General features: G+C 42.8%; 21 non-coding genes across 21 annotated transcripts; all 21 read left to right on the forward strand.

Moving 5' to 3' along the window:
- Positions 1-555: 555 nt before the first annotated feature.
- On the forward strand, positions 556-628 carry TRNAR-ACG. Its single transcript has one exon. It is a non-coding gene; the product is annotated as a tRNA-Arg (tRNA).
- Positions 629-636: 8 nt separating this feature from the next.
- On the forward strand, positions 637-708 carry TRNAH-GUG. The gene has a single exon. It is a non-coding gene; the product is annotated as a tRNA-His (tRNA).
- Positions 709-1,593: 885 nt separating this feature from the next.
- TRNAR-ACG lies at positions 1,594-1,666 on the forward strand. The gene has a single exon. It is a non-coding gene; the product is annotated as a tRNA-Arg (tRNA).
- An 8-nt stretch (positions 1,667-1,674) lies between these two features.
- TRNAH-GUG lies at positions 1,675-1,746 on the forward strand. The gene has a single exon. It is a non-coding gene; the product is annotated as a tRNA-His (tRNA).
- Positions 1,747-2,631: 885 nt separating this feature from the next.
- TRNAR-ACG lies at positions 2,632-2,704 on the forward strand. Its single transcript has one exon. It is a non-coding gene; the product is annotated as a tRNA-Arg (tRNA).
- Positions 2,705-2,712: 8 nt separating this feature from the next.
- On the forward strand, positions 2,713-2,784 carry TRNAH-GUG. The gene has a single exon. It is a non-coding gene; the product is annotated as a tRNA-His (tRNA).
- Positions 2,785-3,669: 885 nt separating this feature from the next.
- Positions 3,670-3,742, forward strand: TRNAR-ACG. The gene has a single exon. It is a non-coding gene; the product is annotated as a tRNA-Arg (tRNA).
- Positions 3,743-3,750: 8 nt separating this feature from the next.
- Positions 3,751-3,822, forward strand: TRNAH-GUG. Its single transcript has one exon. It is a non-coding gene; the product is annotated as a tRNA-His (tRNA).
- An 885-nt stretch (positions 3,823-4,707) lies between these two features.
- Positions 4,708-4,780, forward strand: TRNAR-ACG. Its single transcript has one exon. It is a non-coding gene; the product is annotated as a tRNA-Arg (tRNA).
- An 8-nt stretch (positions 4,781-4,788) lies between these two features.
- Positions 4,789-4,860, forward strand: TRNAH-GUG. The gene has a single exon. It is a non-coding gene; the product is annotated as a tRNA-His (tRNA).
- An 885-nt stretch (positions 4,861-5,745) lies between these two features.
- On the forward strand, positions 5,746-5,818 carry TRNAR-ACG. Its single transcript has one exon. It is a non-coding gene; the product is annotated as a tRNA-Arg (tRNA).
- Positions 5,819-5,826: 8 nt separating this feature from the next.
- On the forward strand, positions 5,827-5,898 carry TRNAH-GUG. Its single transcript has one exon. It is a non-coding gene; the product is annotated as a tRNA-His (tRNA).
- Positions 5,899-6,783: 885 nt separating this feature from the next.
- On the forward strand, positions 6,784-6,856 carry TRNAR-ACG. Its single transcript has one exon. It is a non-coding gene; the product is annotated as a tRNA-Arg (tRNA).
- An 8-nt stretch (positions 6,857-6,864) lies between these two features.
- Positions 6,865-6,936, forward strand: TRNAH-GUG. Its single transcript has one exon. It is a non-coding gene; the product is annotated as a tRNA-His (tRNA).
- Positions 6,937-7,821: 885 nt separating this feature from the next.
- On the forward strand, positions 7,822-7,894 carry TRNAR-ACG. Its single transcript has one exon. It is a non-coding gene; the product is annotated as a tRNA-Arg (tRNA).
- Positions 7,895-7,902: 8 nt separating this feature from the next.
- On the forward strand, positions 7,903-7,974 carry TRNAH-GUG. The gene has a single exon. It is a non-coding gene; the product is annotated as a tRNA-His (tRNA).
- An 885-nt stretch (positions 7,975-8,859) lies between these two features.
- TRNAR-ACG lies at positions 8,860-8,932 on the forward strand. The gene has a single exon. It is a non-coding gene; the product is annotated as a tRNA-Arg (tRNA).
- An 8-nt stretch (positions 8,933-8,940) lies between these two features.
- TRNAH-GUG lies at positions 8,941-9,012 on the forward strand. Its single transcript has one exon. It is a non-coding gene; the product is annotated as a tRNA-His (tRNA).
- A 1,364-nt stretch (positions 9,013-10,376) lies between these two features.
- Positions 10,377-10,449, forward strand: TRNAR-ACG. Its single transcript has one exon. It is a non-coding gene; the product is annotated as a tRNA-Arg (tRNA).
- Positions 10,450-10,457: 8 nt separating this feature from the next.
- On the forward strand, positions 10,458-10,529 carry TRNAH-GUG. The gene has a single exon. It is a non-coding gene; the product is annotated as a tRNA-His (tRNA).
- An 894-nt stretch (positions 10,530-11,423) lies between these two features.
- TRNAR-ACG lies at positions 11,424-11,496 on the forward strand. Its single transcript has one exon. It is a non-coding gene; the product is annotated as a tRNA-Arg (tRNA).
- Positions 11,497-14,449: the final 2,953 nt, after the last annotated feature.

Raw genomic sequence — 14,449 nt, forward strand, 5'->3', positions numbered from 1 at the left:
TAAAAGTTCCCGGTTGCTTCAGAAATGGGGCGCATAATTTTGCGTTTCCATGCCAGAGGGGCCAGTGGTCCAACGAAACACGCCTCTAAATTCAGTTTGGAAGGCTGTAGGTTTGTCCCCCAACATGGATTGTGAATGTTGCCATGATGGTATAGCAAGTTGCACTCTGCATTGTGGCTCCAGTAAACCCATTCTAAATCCAGCTCCCGGCATTTCCTTTTTACTTTTATTTTTAACTTTTCCTCTCCACTGTTGTATAAAATCTTTTTGGATTTTCAGGAAATAGACAGCAAGTTTCATCTCCTGCATGGCTTCTTGTTCTGGTTGCTTTTGATGGCAGCCATCTGCAAAGTAGCGATTTCGCCTCTTGTAAAAATGTGTTGTTAGAAAAATAGAAACCTCACATGATTTTCAGATCATACGGAAATATTTAGTCTCCCACTGGTTCCTATTTGATTCCTAAGAGATGGAAGGCACTTATGGCAATAGTACCTTGCTGGAGGTTTTCCAGTGTGGCAGAAATGTGGTGCACAATTTTCCATGTTTGGTATAGCAGGGCCAGTGGCGCAATGGATAACGCGTCTGACTACGGATCAGAAGATTGTAGGTTCGACTCCTACCTGGCTCGTGAATGTCGCCGTGATCGTATAGTGGTTAGTACTCTGTGTTGTGGCCGCAGCAACCCCGGTTCGAATCCGGGTCACGGCATTCATACTTTGCATCTCTCTTTAACTTTTTCTTACCCCCGATTCCAATCGTAATCACGCCAGTTCCATTTTGCCTCTGTTTATAACTTTTCCTCTCCACAGTTGTAAAATCGTCTTGGATTTTCCAGAAATTGACATCAGGTTTCATCTCCTGCATGATTGCTCGTTCTCTTTGCTTTTCAGGGTACCTAACTGCAAAGTAGCCCTTTCGCCTGATGTAAAAGTGTATTGGGAGAAAAATAGAAACCTCACGTGAATTCCATATCATCGGGAAAGATGTAGTCTCTGGTTGGTTCCTTTTTGATTTCTAAGAGATTTAAGACACTTATGGTAAAAGTTCCCGGTTGCTTCAGAAATGGGGCGCATAATTTTGCGTTTCCATGCCAGAGGGGCCAGTGGTCCAACGAAACACGCCTCTAAATTCAGTTTGGAAGGCTGTAGGTTTGTCCCCCAACATGGATTGTGAATGTTGCCATGATGGTATAGCAAGTTGCACTCTGCATTGTGGCTCCAGTAAACCCATTCTAAATCCAGCTCCCGGCATTTCCTTTTTACTTTTATTTTTAACTTTTCCTCTCCACTGTTGTATAAAATCTTTTTGGATTTTCAGGAAATAGACAGCAAGTTTCATCTCCTGCATGGCTTCTTGTTCTGGTTGCTTTTGATGGCAGCCATCTGCAAAGTAGCGATTTCGCCTCTTGTAAAAATGTGTTGTTAGAAAAATAGAAACCTCACATGATTTTCAGATCATACGGAAATATTTAGTCTCCCACTGGTTCCTATTTGATTCCTAAGAGATGGAAGGCACTTATGGCAATAGTACCTTGCTGGAGGTTTTCCAGTGTGGCAGAAATGTGGTGCACAATTTTCCATGTTTGGTATAGCAGGGCCAGTGGCGCAATGGATAACGCGTCTGACTACGGATCAGAAGATTGTAGGTTCGACTCCTACCTGGCTCGTGAATGTCGCCGTGATCGTATAGTGGTTAGTACTCTGTGTTGTGGCCGCAGCAACCCCGGTTCGAATCCGGGTCACGGCATTCATACTTTGCATCTCTCTTTAACTTTTTCTTACCCCCGATTCCAATCGTAATCACGCCAGTTCCATTTTGCCTCTGTTTATAACTTTTCCTCTCCACAGTTGTAAAATCGTCTTGGATTTTCCAGAAATTGACATCAGGTTTCATCTCCTGCATGATTGCTCGTTCTCTTTGCTTTTCAGGGTACCTAACTGCAAAGTAGCCCTTTCGCCTGATGTAAAAGTGTATTGGGAGAAAAATAGAAACCTCACGTGAATTCCATATCATCGGGAAAGATGTAGTCTCTGGTTGGTTCCTTTTTGATTTCTAAGAGATTTAAGACACTTATGGTAAAAGTTCCCGGTTGCTTCAGAAATGGGGCGCATAATTTTGCGTTTCCATGCCAGAGGGGCCAGTGGTCCAACGAAACACGCCTCTAAATTCAGTTTGGAAGGCTGTAGGTTTGTCCCCCAACATGGATTGTGAATGTTGCCATGATGGTATAGCAAGTTGCACTCTGCATTGTGGCTCCAGTAAACCCATTCTAAATCCAGCTCCCGGCATTTCCTTTTTACTTTTATTTTTAACTTTTCCTCTCCACTGTTGTATAAAATCTTTTTGGATTTTCAGGAAATAGACAGCAAGTTTCATCTCCTGCATGGCTTCTTGTTCTGGTTGCTTTTGATGGCAGCCATCTGCAAAGTAGCGATTTCGCCTCTTGTAAAAATGTGTTGTTAGAAAAATAGAAACCTCACATGATTTTCAGATCATACGGAAATATTTAGTCTCCCACTGGTTCCTATTTGATTCCTAAGAGATGGAAGGCACTTATGGCAATAGTACCTTGCTGGAGGTTTTCCAGTGTGGCAGAAATGTGGTGCACAATTTTCCATGTTTGGTATAGCAGGGCCAGTGGCGCAATGGATAACGCGTCTGACTACGGATCAGAAGATTGTAGGTTCGACTCCTACCTGGCTCGTGAATGTCGCCGTGATCGTATAGTGGTTAGTACTCTGTGTTGTGGCCGCAGCAACCCCGGTTCGAATCCGGGTCACGGCATTCATACTTTGCATCTCTCTTTAACTTTTTCTTACCCCCGATTCCAATCGTAATCACGCCAGTTCCATTTTGCCTCTGTTTATAACTTTTCCTCTCCACAGTTGTAAAATCGTCTTGGATTTTCCAGAAATTGACATCAGGTTTCATCTCCTGCATGATTGCTCGTTCTCTTTGCTTTTCAGGGTACCTAACTGCAAAGTAGCCCTTTCGCCTGATGTAAAAGTGTATTGGGAGAAAAATAGAAACCTCACGTGAATTCCATATCATCGGGAAAGATGTAGTCTCTGGTTGGTTCCTTTTTGATTTCTAAGAGATTTAAGACACTTATGGTAAAAGTTCCCGGTTGCTTCAGAAATGGGGCGCATAATTTTGCGTTTCCATGCCAGAGGGGCCAGTGGTCCAACGAAACACGCCTCTAAATTCAGTTTGGAAGGCTGTAGGTTTGTCCCCCAACATGGATTGTGAATGTTGCCATGATGGTATAGCAAGTTGCACTCTGCATTGTGGCTCCAGTAAACCCATTCTAAATCCAGCTCCCGGCATTTCCTTTTTACTTTTATTTTTAACTTTTCCTCTCCACTGTTGTATAAAATCTTTTTGGATTTTCAGGAAATAGACAGCAAGTTTCATCTCCTGCATGGCTTCTTGTTCTGGTTGCTTTTGATGGCAGCCATCTGCAAAGTAGCGATTTCGCCTCTTGTAAAAATGTGTTGTTAGAAAAATAGAAACCTCACATGATTTTCAGATCATACGGAAATATTTAGTCTCCCACTGGTTCCTATTTGATTCCTAAGAGATGGAAGGCACTTATGGCAATAGTACCTTGCTGGAGGTTTTCCAGTGTGGCAGAAATGTGGTGCACAATTTTCCATGTTTGGTATAGCAGGGCCAGTGGCGCAATGGATAACGCGTCTGACTACGGATCAGAAGATTGTAGGTTCGACTCCTACCTGGCTCGTGAATGTCGCCGTGATCGTATAGTGGTTAGTACTCTGTGTTGTGGCCGCAGCAACCCCGGTTCGAATCCGGGTCACGGCATTCATACTTTGCATCTCTCTTTAACTTTTTCTTACCCCCGATTCCAATCGTAATCACGCCAGTTCCATTTTGCCTCTGTTTATAACTTTTCCTCTCCACAGTTGTAAAATCGTCTTGGATTTTCCAGAAATTGACATCAGGTTTCATCTCCTGCATGATTGCTCGTTCTCTTTGCTTTTCAGGGTACCTAACTGCAAAGTAGCCCTTTCGCCTGATGTAAAAGTGTATTGGGAGAAAAATAGAAACCTCACGTGAATTCCATATCATCGGGAAAGATGTAGTCTCTGGTTGGTTCCTTTTTGATTTCTAAGAGATTTAAGACACTTATGGTAAAAGTTCCCGGTTGCTTCAGAAATGGGGCGCATAATTTTGCGTTTCCATGCCAGAGGGGCCAGTGGTCCAACGAAACACGCCTCTAAATTCAGTTTGGAAGGCTGTAGGTTTGTCCCCCAACATGGATTGTGAATGTTGCCATGATGGTATAGCAAGTTGCACTCTGCATTGTGGCTCCAGTAAACCCATTCTAAATCCAGCTCCCGGCATTTCCTTTTTACTTTTATTTTTAACTTTTCCTCTCCACTGTTGTATAAAATCTTTTTGGATTTTCAGGAAATAGACAGCAAGTTTCATCTCCTGCATGGCTTCTTGTTCTGGTTGCTTTTGATGGCAGCCATCTGCAAAGTAGCGATTTCGCCTCTTGTAAAAATGTGTTGTTAGAAAAATAGAAACCTCACATGATTTTCAGATCATACGGAAATATTTAGTCTCCCACTGGTTCCTATTTGATTCCTAAGAGATGGAAGGCACTTATGGCAATAGTACCTTGCTGGAGGTTTTCCAGTGTGGCAGAAATGTGGTGCACAATTTTCCATGTTTGGTATAGCAGGGCCAGTGGCGCAATGGATAACGCGTCTGACTACGGATCAGAAGATTGTAGGTTCGACTCCTACCTGGCTCGTGAATGTCGCCGTGATCGTATAGTGGTTAGTACTCTGTGTTGTGGCCGCAGCAACCCCGGTTCGAATCCGGGTCACGGCATTCATACTTTGCATCTCTCTTTAACTTTTTCTTACCCCCGATTCCAATCGTAATCACGCCAGTTCCATTTTGCCTCTGTTTATAACTTTTCCTCTCCACAGTTGTAAAATCGTCTTGGATTTTCCAGAAATTGACATCAGGTTTCATCTCCTGCATGATTGCTCGTTCTCTTTGCTTTTCAGGGTACCTAACTGCAAAGTAGCCCTTTCGCCTGATGTAAAAGTGTATTGGGAGAAAAATAGAAACCTCACGTGAATTCCATATCATCGGGAAAGATGTAGTCTCTGGTTGGTTCCTTTTTGATTTCTAAGAGATTTAAGACACTTATGGTAAAAGTTCCCGGTTGCTTCAGAAATGGGGCGCATAATTTTGCGTTTCCATGCCAGAGGGGCCAGTGGTCCAACGAAACACGCCTCTAAATTCAGTTTGGAAGGCTGTAGGTTTGTCCCCCAACATGGATTGTGAATGTTGCCATGATGGTATAGCAAGTTGCACTCTGCATTGTGGCTCCAGTAAACCCATTCTAAATCCAGCTCCCGGCATTTCCTTTTTACTTTTATTTTTAACTTTTCCTCTCCACTGTTGTATAAAATCTTTTTGGATTTTCAGGAAATAGACAGCAAGTTTCATCTCCTGCATGGCTTCTTGTTCTGGTTGCTTTTGATGGCAGCCATCTGCAAAGTAGCGATTTCGCCTCTTGTAAAAATGTGTTGTTAGAAAAATAGAAACCTCACATGATTTTCAGATCATACGGAAATATTTAGTCTCCCACTGGTTCCTATTTGATTCCTAAGAGATGGAAGGCACTTATGGCAATAGTACCTTGCTGGAGGTTTTCCAGTGTGGCAGAAATGTGGTGCACAATTTTCCATGTTTGGTATAGCAGGGCCAGTGGCGCAATGGATAACGCGTCTGACTACGGATCAGAAGATTGTAGGTTCGACTCCTACCTGGCTCGTGAATGTCGCCGTGATCGTATAGTGGTTAGTACTCTGTGTTGTGGCCGCAGCAACCCCGGTTCGAATCCGGGTCACGGCATTCATACTTTGCATCTCTCTTTAACTTTTTCTTACCCCCGATTCCAATCGTAATCACGCCAGTTCCATTTTGCCTCTGTTTATAACTTTTCCTCTCCACAGTTGTAAAATCGTCTTGGATTTTCCAGAAATTGACATCAGGTTTCATCTCCTGCATGATTGCTCGTTCTCTTTGCTTTTCAGGGTACCTAACTGCAAAGTAGCCCTTTCGCCTGATGTAAAAGTGTATTGGGAGAAAAATAGAAACCTCACGTGAATTCCATATCATCGGGAAAGATGTAGTCTCTGGTTGGTTCCTTTTTGATTTCTAAGAGATTTAAGACACTTATGGTAAAAGTTCCCGGTTGCTTCAGAAATGGGGCGCATAATTTTGCGTTTCCATGCCAGAGGGGCCAGTGGTCCAACGAAACACGCCTCTAAATTCAGTTTGGAAGGCTGTAGGTTTGTCCCCCAACATGGATTGTGAATGTTGCCATGATGGTATAGCAAGTTGCACTCTGCATTGTGGCTCCAGTAAACCCATTCTAAATCCAGCTCCCGGCATTTCCTTTTTACTTTTATTTTTAACTTTTCCTCTCCACTGTTGTATAAAATCTTTTTGGATTTTCAGGAAATAGACAGCAAGTTTCATCTCCTGCATGGCTTCTTGTTCTGGTTGCTTTTGATGGCAGCCATCTGCAAAGTAGCGATTTCGCCTCTTGTAAAAATGTGTTGTTAGAAAAATAGAAACCTCACATGATTTTCAGATCATACGGAAATATTTAGTCTCCCACTGGTTCCTATTTGATTCCTAAGAGATGGAAGGCACTTATGGCAATAGTACCTTGCTGGAGGTTTTCCAGTGTGGCAGAAATGTGGTGCACAATTTTCCATGTTTGGTATAGCAGGGCCAGTGGCGCAATGGATAACGCGTCTGACTACGGATCAGAAGATTGTAGGTTCGACTCCTACCTGGCTCGTGAATGTCGCCGTGATCGTATAGTGGTTAGTACTCTGTGTTGTGGCCGCAGCAACCCCGGTTCGAATCCGGGTCACGGCATTCATACTTTGCATCTCTCTTTAACTTTTTCTTACCCCCGATTCCAATCGTAATCACGCCAGTTCCATTTTGCCTCTGTTTATAACTTTTCCTCTCCACAGTTGTAAAATCGTCTTGGATTTTCCAGAAATTGACATCAGGTTTCATCTCCTGCATGATTGCTCGTTCTCTTTGCTTTTCAGGGTACCTAACTGCAAAGTAGCCCTTTCGCCTGATGTAAAAGTGTATTGGGAGAAAAATAGAAACCTCACGTGAATTCCATATCATCGGGAAAGATGTAGTCTCTGGTTGGTTCCTTTTTGATTTCTAAGAGATTTAAGACACTTATGGTAAAAGTTCCCGGTTGCTTCAGAAATGGGGCGCATAATTTTGCGTTTCCATGCCAGAGGGGCCAGTGGTCCAACGAAACACGCCTCTAAATTCAGTTTGGAAGGCTGTAGGTTTGTCCCCCAACATGGATTGTGAATGTTGCCATGATGGTATAGCAAGTTGCACTCTGCATTGTGGCTCCAGTAAACCCATTCTAAATCCAGCTCCCGGCATTTCCTTTTTACTTTTATTTTTAACTTTTCCTCTCCACTGTTGTATAAAATCTTTTTGGATTTTCAGGAAATAGACAGCAAGTTTCATCTCCTGCATGGCTTCTTGTTCTGGTTGCTTTTGATGGCAGCCATCTGCAAAGTAGCGATTTCGCCTCTTGTAAAAATGTGTTGTTAGAAAAATAGAAACCTCACATGATTTTCAGATCATACGGAAATATTTAGTCTCCCACTGGTTCCTATTTGATTCCTAAGAGATGGAAGGCACTTATGGCAATAGTACCTTGCTGGAGGTTTTCCAGTGTGGCAGAAATGTGGTGCACAATTTTCCATGTTTGGTATAGCAGGGCCAGTGGCGCAATGGATAACGCGTCTGACTACGGATCAGAAGATTGTAGGTTCGACTCCTACCTGGCTCGTGAATGTCGCCGTGATCGTATAGTGGTTAGTACTCTGTGTTGTGGCCGCAGCAACCCCGGTTCGAATCCGGGTCACGGCATTCATACTTTGCATCTCTCTTTAACTTTTTCTTACCCCCGATTCCAATCGTAATCACGCCAGTTCCATTTTGCCTCTGTTTATAACTTTTCCTCTCCACAGTTGTAAAATCGTCTTGGATTTTCCAGAAATTGACATCAGGTTTCATCTCCTGCATGATTGCTCGTTCTCTTTGCTTTTCAGGGTACCTAACTGCAAAGTAGCCCTTTCGCCTGATGTAAAAGTGTATTGGGAGAAAAATAGAAACCTCACGTGAATTCCATATCATCGGGAAAGATGTAGTCTCTGGTTGGTTCCTTTTTGATTTCTAAGAGATTTAAGACACTTATGGTAAAAGTTCCCGGTTGCTTCAGAAATGGGGCGCATAATTTTGCGTTTCCATGCCAGAGGGGCCAGTGGTCCAACGAAACACGCCTCTAAATTCAGTTTGGAAGGCTGTAGGTTTGTCCCCCAACATGGATTGTGAATGTTGCCATGATGGTATAGCAAGTTGCACTCTGCATTGTGGCTCCAGTAAACCCATTCTAAATCCAGCTCCCGGCATTTCCTTTTTACTTTTATTTTTAACTTTTCCTCTCCACTGTTGTATAAAATCTTTTTGGATTTTCAGGAAATAGACAGCAAGTTTCATCTCCTGCATGGCTTCTTGTTCTGGTTGCTTTTGATGGCAGCCATCTGCAAAGTAGCGATTTCGCCTCTTGTAAAAATGTGTTGTTAGAAAAATAGAAACCTCACATGATTTTCAGATCATACGGAAATATTTAGTCTCCCACTGGTTCCTATTTGATTCCTAAGAGATGGAAGGCACTTATGGCAATAGTACCTTGCTGGAGGTTTTCCAGTGTGGCAGAAATGTGGTGCACAATTTTCCATGTTTGGTATAGCAGGGCCAGTGGCGCAATGGATAACGCGTCTGACTACGGATCAGAAGATTGTAGGTTCGACTCCTACCTGGCTCGTGAATGTCGCCGTGATCGTATAGTGGTTAGTACTCTGTGTTGTGGCCGCAGCAACCCCGGTTCGAATCCGGGTCACGGCATTCATACTTTGCATCTCTCTTTAACTTTTTCTTACCCCCGATTCCAATCGTAATCACGCCAGTTCCATTTTGCCTCTGTTTATAACTTTTCCTCTCCACAGTTGTAAAATCGTCTTGGATTTTCCAGAAATTGACATCAGGTTTCATCTCCTGCATGATTGCTCGTTCTCTTTGCTTTTCAGGGTACCTAACTGCAAAGTAGCCCTTTCGCCTGATGTAAAAGTGTATTGGGAGAAAAATAGAAACCTCACGTGAATTCCATATCATCGGGAAAGATGTAGTCTCTGGTTGGTTCCTTTTTGATTTCTAAGAGATTTAAGACACTTATGGTAAAAGTTCCCGGTTGCTTCAGAAATGGGGCGCATAATTTTGCGTTTCCATGCCAGAGGGGCCAGTGGTCCAACGAAACACGCCTCTAAATTCAGTTTGGAAGGCTGTAGGTTTGTCCCCCAACATGGATTGTGAATGTTGCCATGATGGTATAGCAAGTTGCACTCTGCATTGTGGCTCCAGTAAACCCATTCCAATCGTAATCACGCCAGTTCCATTTTGCCTCTGTTTATAACTTTTCCTCTCCACAGTTGTAAAATCGTCTTGGATTTTCCAGAAATTGACATCAGGTTTCATCTCCTGCATGATTGCTCGTTCTCTTTGCTTTTCAGGGTACCTAACTGCAAATTAGCCCTTTCGCCAGATGTAAAAGTGTATTGGGAGAAAAATAGAAACCTCACGTGAATTCCATATCATCGGGAAAGATGTAGTCTCTGGTTGGTTCCTTTTTGATTTCTAAGAGATTTAAGACACTTAAGTAAAATTTCCCGGTTGCTTCAGAAATGGGTCGCATAATTTTGCGTTTCCATGCCAGAGGGGCCAGTGGTCCAACGAAACACGCCTCTAAATTCAGTTTGGAAGGCTGTAGGTTTGTCCCCCAACATGGATTGTGAATGTTGCCATGATGGTATAGCAAGTTGCACTCTGCATTGTGGCTCCAGTAAACCCATTCTAAATCCAGCTCCCGGCATTTCCTTTTTACTTTTATTTTTAACTTTTCCTCTCCACTGTTGTATAAAATCTTTTTGGATTTTCAGGAAATAGACAGCAAGTTTCATCTCCTGCATGGCTTCTTGTTCTGGTTGCTTTTGATGGCAGCCATCTGCAAAGTAGCGATTTCGCCTCTTGTAAAAATGTGTTGTTAGAAAAATAGAAACCTCACATGATTTTCAGATCATACGGAAATATTTAGTCTCCCACTGGTTCCTATTTGATTCCTAAGAGATGGAAGGCACTTATGGCAATAGTACCTTGCTGGAGGTTTTCCAGTGTGGCAGAAATGTGGTGCACAATTTTCCATGTTTGGTATAGCAGGGCCAGTGGCGCAATGGATAACGCGTCTGACTACGGATCAGAAGATTGTAGGTTCGACTCCTACCTGGCTCGTGAATGTCGCCGTGATCGTATAGTGGTTAGTACTCTGTGTTGTGGCCGCAGCAACCCCGGTTCGAATCCGGGTCACGGCATTCATACTTTGCATCTCTCTTTAACTTTTTCTTACCCCCGATTCCAATCGTAATCACGCCAGTTCCATTTTGCCTCTGTTTATAACTTTTCCTCTCCACAGTTGTAAAATCGTCTTGGATTTTCCAGAAATTGACATCAGGTTTCATCTCCTGCATGATTGCTCGTTCTCTTTGCTTTTCAGGGTACCTAACTGCAAAGTAGCCCTTTCGCCTGATGTATTGGGAGAAAAATAGAAACCTCACATGAATTTCATATCATCGGGAAAGATGTAGTCTCTGGTTGGTTCCTTTTTGATTTCTAAGAGATTTAAGACACTTATGGTAAAAGTTCCCGGTTGGATGGTGTATACAGTGCTTCAGAAATGGGGCGCATGATTTTGCGTTTCCATGCCAGAGGGGCCAGTGGTCCAACGAAACACACCTCTAAATTCAGTTTGGAAGGCTGTAGGTTTGTCCCCCAACATGGATTGTGAATGTTGCCATGATGGTATAGCAAGTTGCACTCTGCATTGTGGCTCCAGTAAACCCATTCTAAATCCAGCTCCCGGCATTTCCTTTTTACTTTTATTTTTAACTTTTCCTCTCCACTGTTGTATAAAATCTTTTTGGATTTTCAGGAAATAGACAGCAAGTTTCATCTCCTGCATGGCTTCTTGTTCTGGTTGCTTTTGATGGCAGCCATCTGCAAAGTAGCGATTTCGCCTCTTGTAAAAATGTGTTGTTAGAAAAATAGAAACCTCACATGATTTTCAGATCATACGGAAATATTTAGTCTCCCACTGGTTCCTATTTGAATTCCTAAGAGATGGAAGGCACTTATGGCAATAGTACCTTGCTGGAGGTTTTCCAGTGTGGCAGAAATGTGGTGCACAATTTTCCATGTTTGGTATAGCAGGGCCAGTGGTGCAATGGATAACGCGTCTGACTACGGATCAGAAGATTGTAGGTTCGACTCCTACCTGGCTCGTGAATGTCGCCGTGATCGTATAGTGGTTAGTACTCTGTGTTGTGGCCGCAGCACCCCCCGTTTGAATCCGGGTCACGGCATTCATACTTTGCATCTCTCTTTAACTTTTTCTTACCCCCGATTCCAATCGTAATCACGCCAGTTCCATTTTGCCTCTGTTTATAACTTTTCCTCTCCACAGTTGTAAAATCGTCTTGGATTTTCCAGAAATTGACATCAGGTTTCATCTCCTGCATGATTGCTCGTTCTCTTTGCTTTTCAGGGTACCTAACTGCAAAGTAGCCCTTTCGCCAGATGTAAAAGTGTATTGGGAGAAAAATAGAAACCTCACGTGAATTCCATATCATCGGGAAAGATGTAGTCTCTGGTTGGTTCCTTTTTGATTTCTAAGAGATTTAAGACACTTATGGTAAAAGTTCCCGGTTGCTTCAGAAATGGGGCGCATAATTTAGCGTTTCCATGCCAGAGGGGCCAGTGGTCCAACGAAACACGCCTCTAAATTCAGTTTGGAAGGCTGTAGGTTTGTCCCCCAACATGGATTGTGAATGTTGCCATGATGGTATAGCAAGTTGCACTCTGCATTGTGGCTCCAGTAAACCCATTCTAAATCCAGCTCCCGGCATTTCCTTTTTACTTTTATTTTTAACTTTTCCTCTCCACTGTTGTATAAAATCTTTTTGGATTTTCAGGAAATAGACAGCAAGTTTCATCTCCTGCATGGCTTCTTGTTCTGGTTGCTTTTGATGGCAGCCATCTGCAAAGTAGCGATTTCGCCTCTTGTAAAAATGTGTTGTTAGAAAAATAGAAACCTCACATGATTTTCAGATCATACGGAAATATTTAGTCTCCCACTGGTTCCTATTTGATTCCTAAGAGATGGAAGGCACTTATGGCAATAGTACCTTGCTGGAGGTTTTCCAGTGTGGCAGAAATGTGGTGCACAATTTTACATGTTTGGTATTGCAGGGCCAGTGGTGCAATGGATAACGCGTCTGACTACGGATCAGAAGATTGTAGGTTTGACTTCTACCAGGCTCGTTAATGTCGCCGTGATCGTATAGTGGTTAGTACTCTGTGTTGTGGTCGCAGCAACCCCGTGTCACGGCATTTATACTTTGCATCTCTCTTTAACTTTTTCTTACCCCCGATTCCAATCGTAATCACGCCAGTTCCATTTTGCCTCTGTTTATAACTTTTCCTCTCCACAGTTGTAAAATCGTCTTGGATTTTCCAGAAATTGACATCAGGTTTCATCTCCTGCATGATTGCTCGTTCTCTTTGCTTTTCAGGGTACCTAACTGCAAAGTAGCCCTTTCGCCTGATGTAAAAGTGTATTGGGAGAAAAAAAGAAACCTCACGTGAATGTCATATCATCGGGAAAGATGTAGTCTCTGGTTGGTTCCTTTTTGATTTCTAAGAGATTTAAGACACTTATGGTAAAAATTCCCGGTTGGATGGTGTATACAGTGCTTCAGAAATGGGGCGCATGATTTTGCATTTCCATGCCAGAGGGGCCAGTGGTCCAACAAAACACGCCTCTATCTTCAGTTTGGAAGGCTGTAGGTTTGTCCCCCAACATGTATTGTAAATGTTGCCATGATGGTATAGCAAGTTGCACTCTGCATTGTGGCTCCAGTAAACCCATTCTAAATACAGCTCCCGGCATTTCCTTTTTACTTTTATTTTTAACTTTTCATCTCCACTGTTGTATAAAATCTTTTTGGATTTTCAGGAAATAGACAGCAAGTTTCATCTCCTGCATGGCTACTTGTTCTGGTTGCTTTTGATGGCAGCCATCTGCAAAGTAGCGATTTCGCCTCTTGTAAAAATGTGTTGTTAGAAAAATAGAAACCTCACATGATTTTCAGATCATACGGAAATATTTAGTCTCCCACTGGTTCCTATTTGATTCCTAAGAGATGGAAGGCACTTATGGCAATAGTACCTTGCTGGAGGTTTTTCAGTGTGGCAGAAATGTGGTGCACAATTTTCCATGTTTGGTATAGCAGGGCCAGTGACGCAATGGATAACGCGTCTGACTACGGATCAGAACATTGTAGGTTTAACTCCTACCTGGCTCGTGAATGTCGCCGTGATCGTAAAGTGGTTAGTACTCTGTGTTGTGGCCACAGCAACCACGGTTCGAATCTGGGTCACGGCATTCATACTTTGCATCTCTCTTTAACTTTTTCTTACCCCCGATTCCAATCGTAATCACGCCAGTTCCATTTTGCCTCTGTTTATAACTTTTCCTCTCCACAGTTGTAAAATCGTCTTGGATTTTCCAGAAATTGACATCAGGTTTCATCTCCTGCATGATTGCTCGTTCTCTTTGCTTTTCAGGGTACCTAACTGCAAAGTAGCCCTTTCGCCTGATGTAAAAGTGTATTGGGAGAAAGATAGAAACCTCACGTGAATTCCATATCATCGGGAAAGATGTAGTCTCTGGTTGGTTCCTTTTTGATTTCTAAGAGATTTAAGACACTTATGGTAAAAGTTCCCGGTTGCTTCAGAAATGGGGCGCATGATTTTGCGTTTCCATGCCACAGGGGCCAGTGGTCCAACGAAACACGCCTCTAAATTCAGTTTGGAAGGCTGTAGGTTTGTCCCCCAACATGGATTGTGAATGTTGCCATGATGGTATAGCAAGTTGCACTCTGCATTGTGGCTCCAGTAAACCCATTCTAAATCCAGCTCCCGGCATTTCCTTTTTACTTTTATTTTTAACTTTTCCTCTCCACTGTTGTATAAATCTTTTGGGATTTTCAGGAAATAGACAGCAAGTTTCATCTCCTGCATGGCTTCTTGTTCTGGGTGCTTTTGATGGCAGCCATCTGCAAAGTAGCGATTTTGCCTCTTGTAAAAATGTGTTGTTTGAAAAATAGAAACCTCACATGATTTTCAGATCATACGGAAATATTTAGTCTCCCACTGGTTCCTATTTGATTTCTAA

The sequence above is a fragment of the Bufo gargarizans genome, chromosome 2 (assembly GCF_014858855.1).
Source record: "Bufo gargarizans isolate SCDJY-AF-19 chromosome 2, ASM1485885v1, whole genome shotgun sequence".
NCBI lineage: Eukaryota > Metazoa > Chordata > Amphibia > Anura > Bufonidae > Bufo > Bufo gargarizans.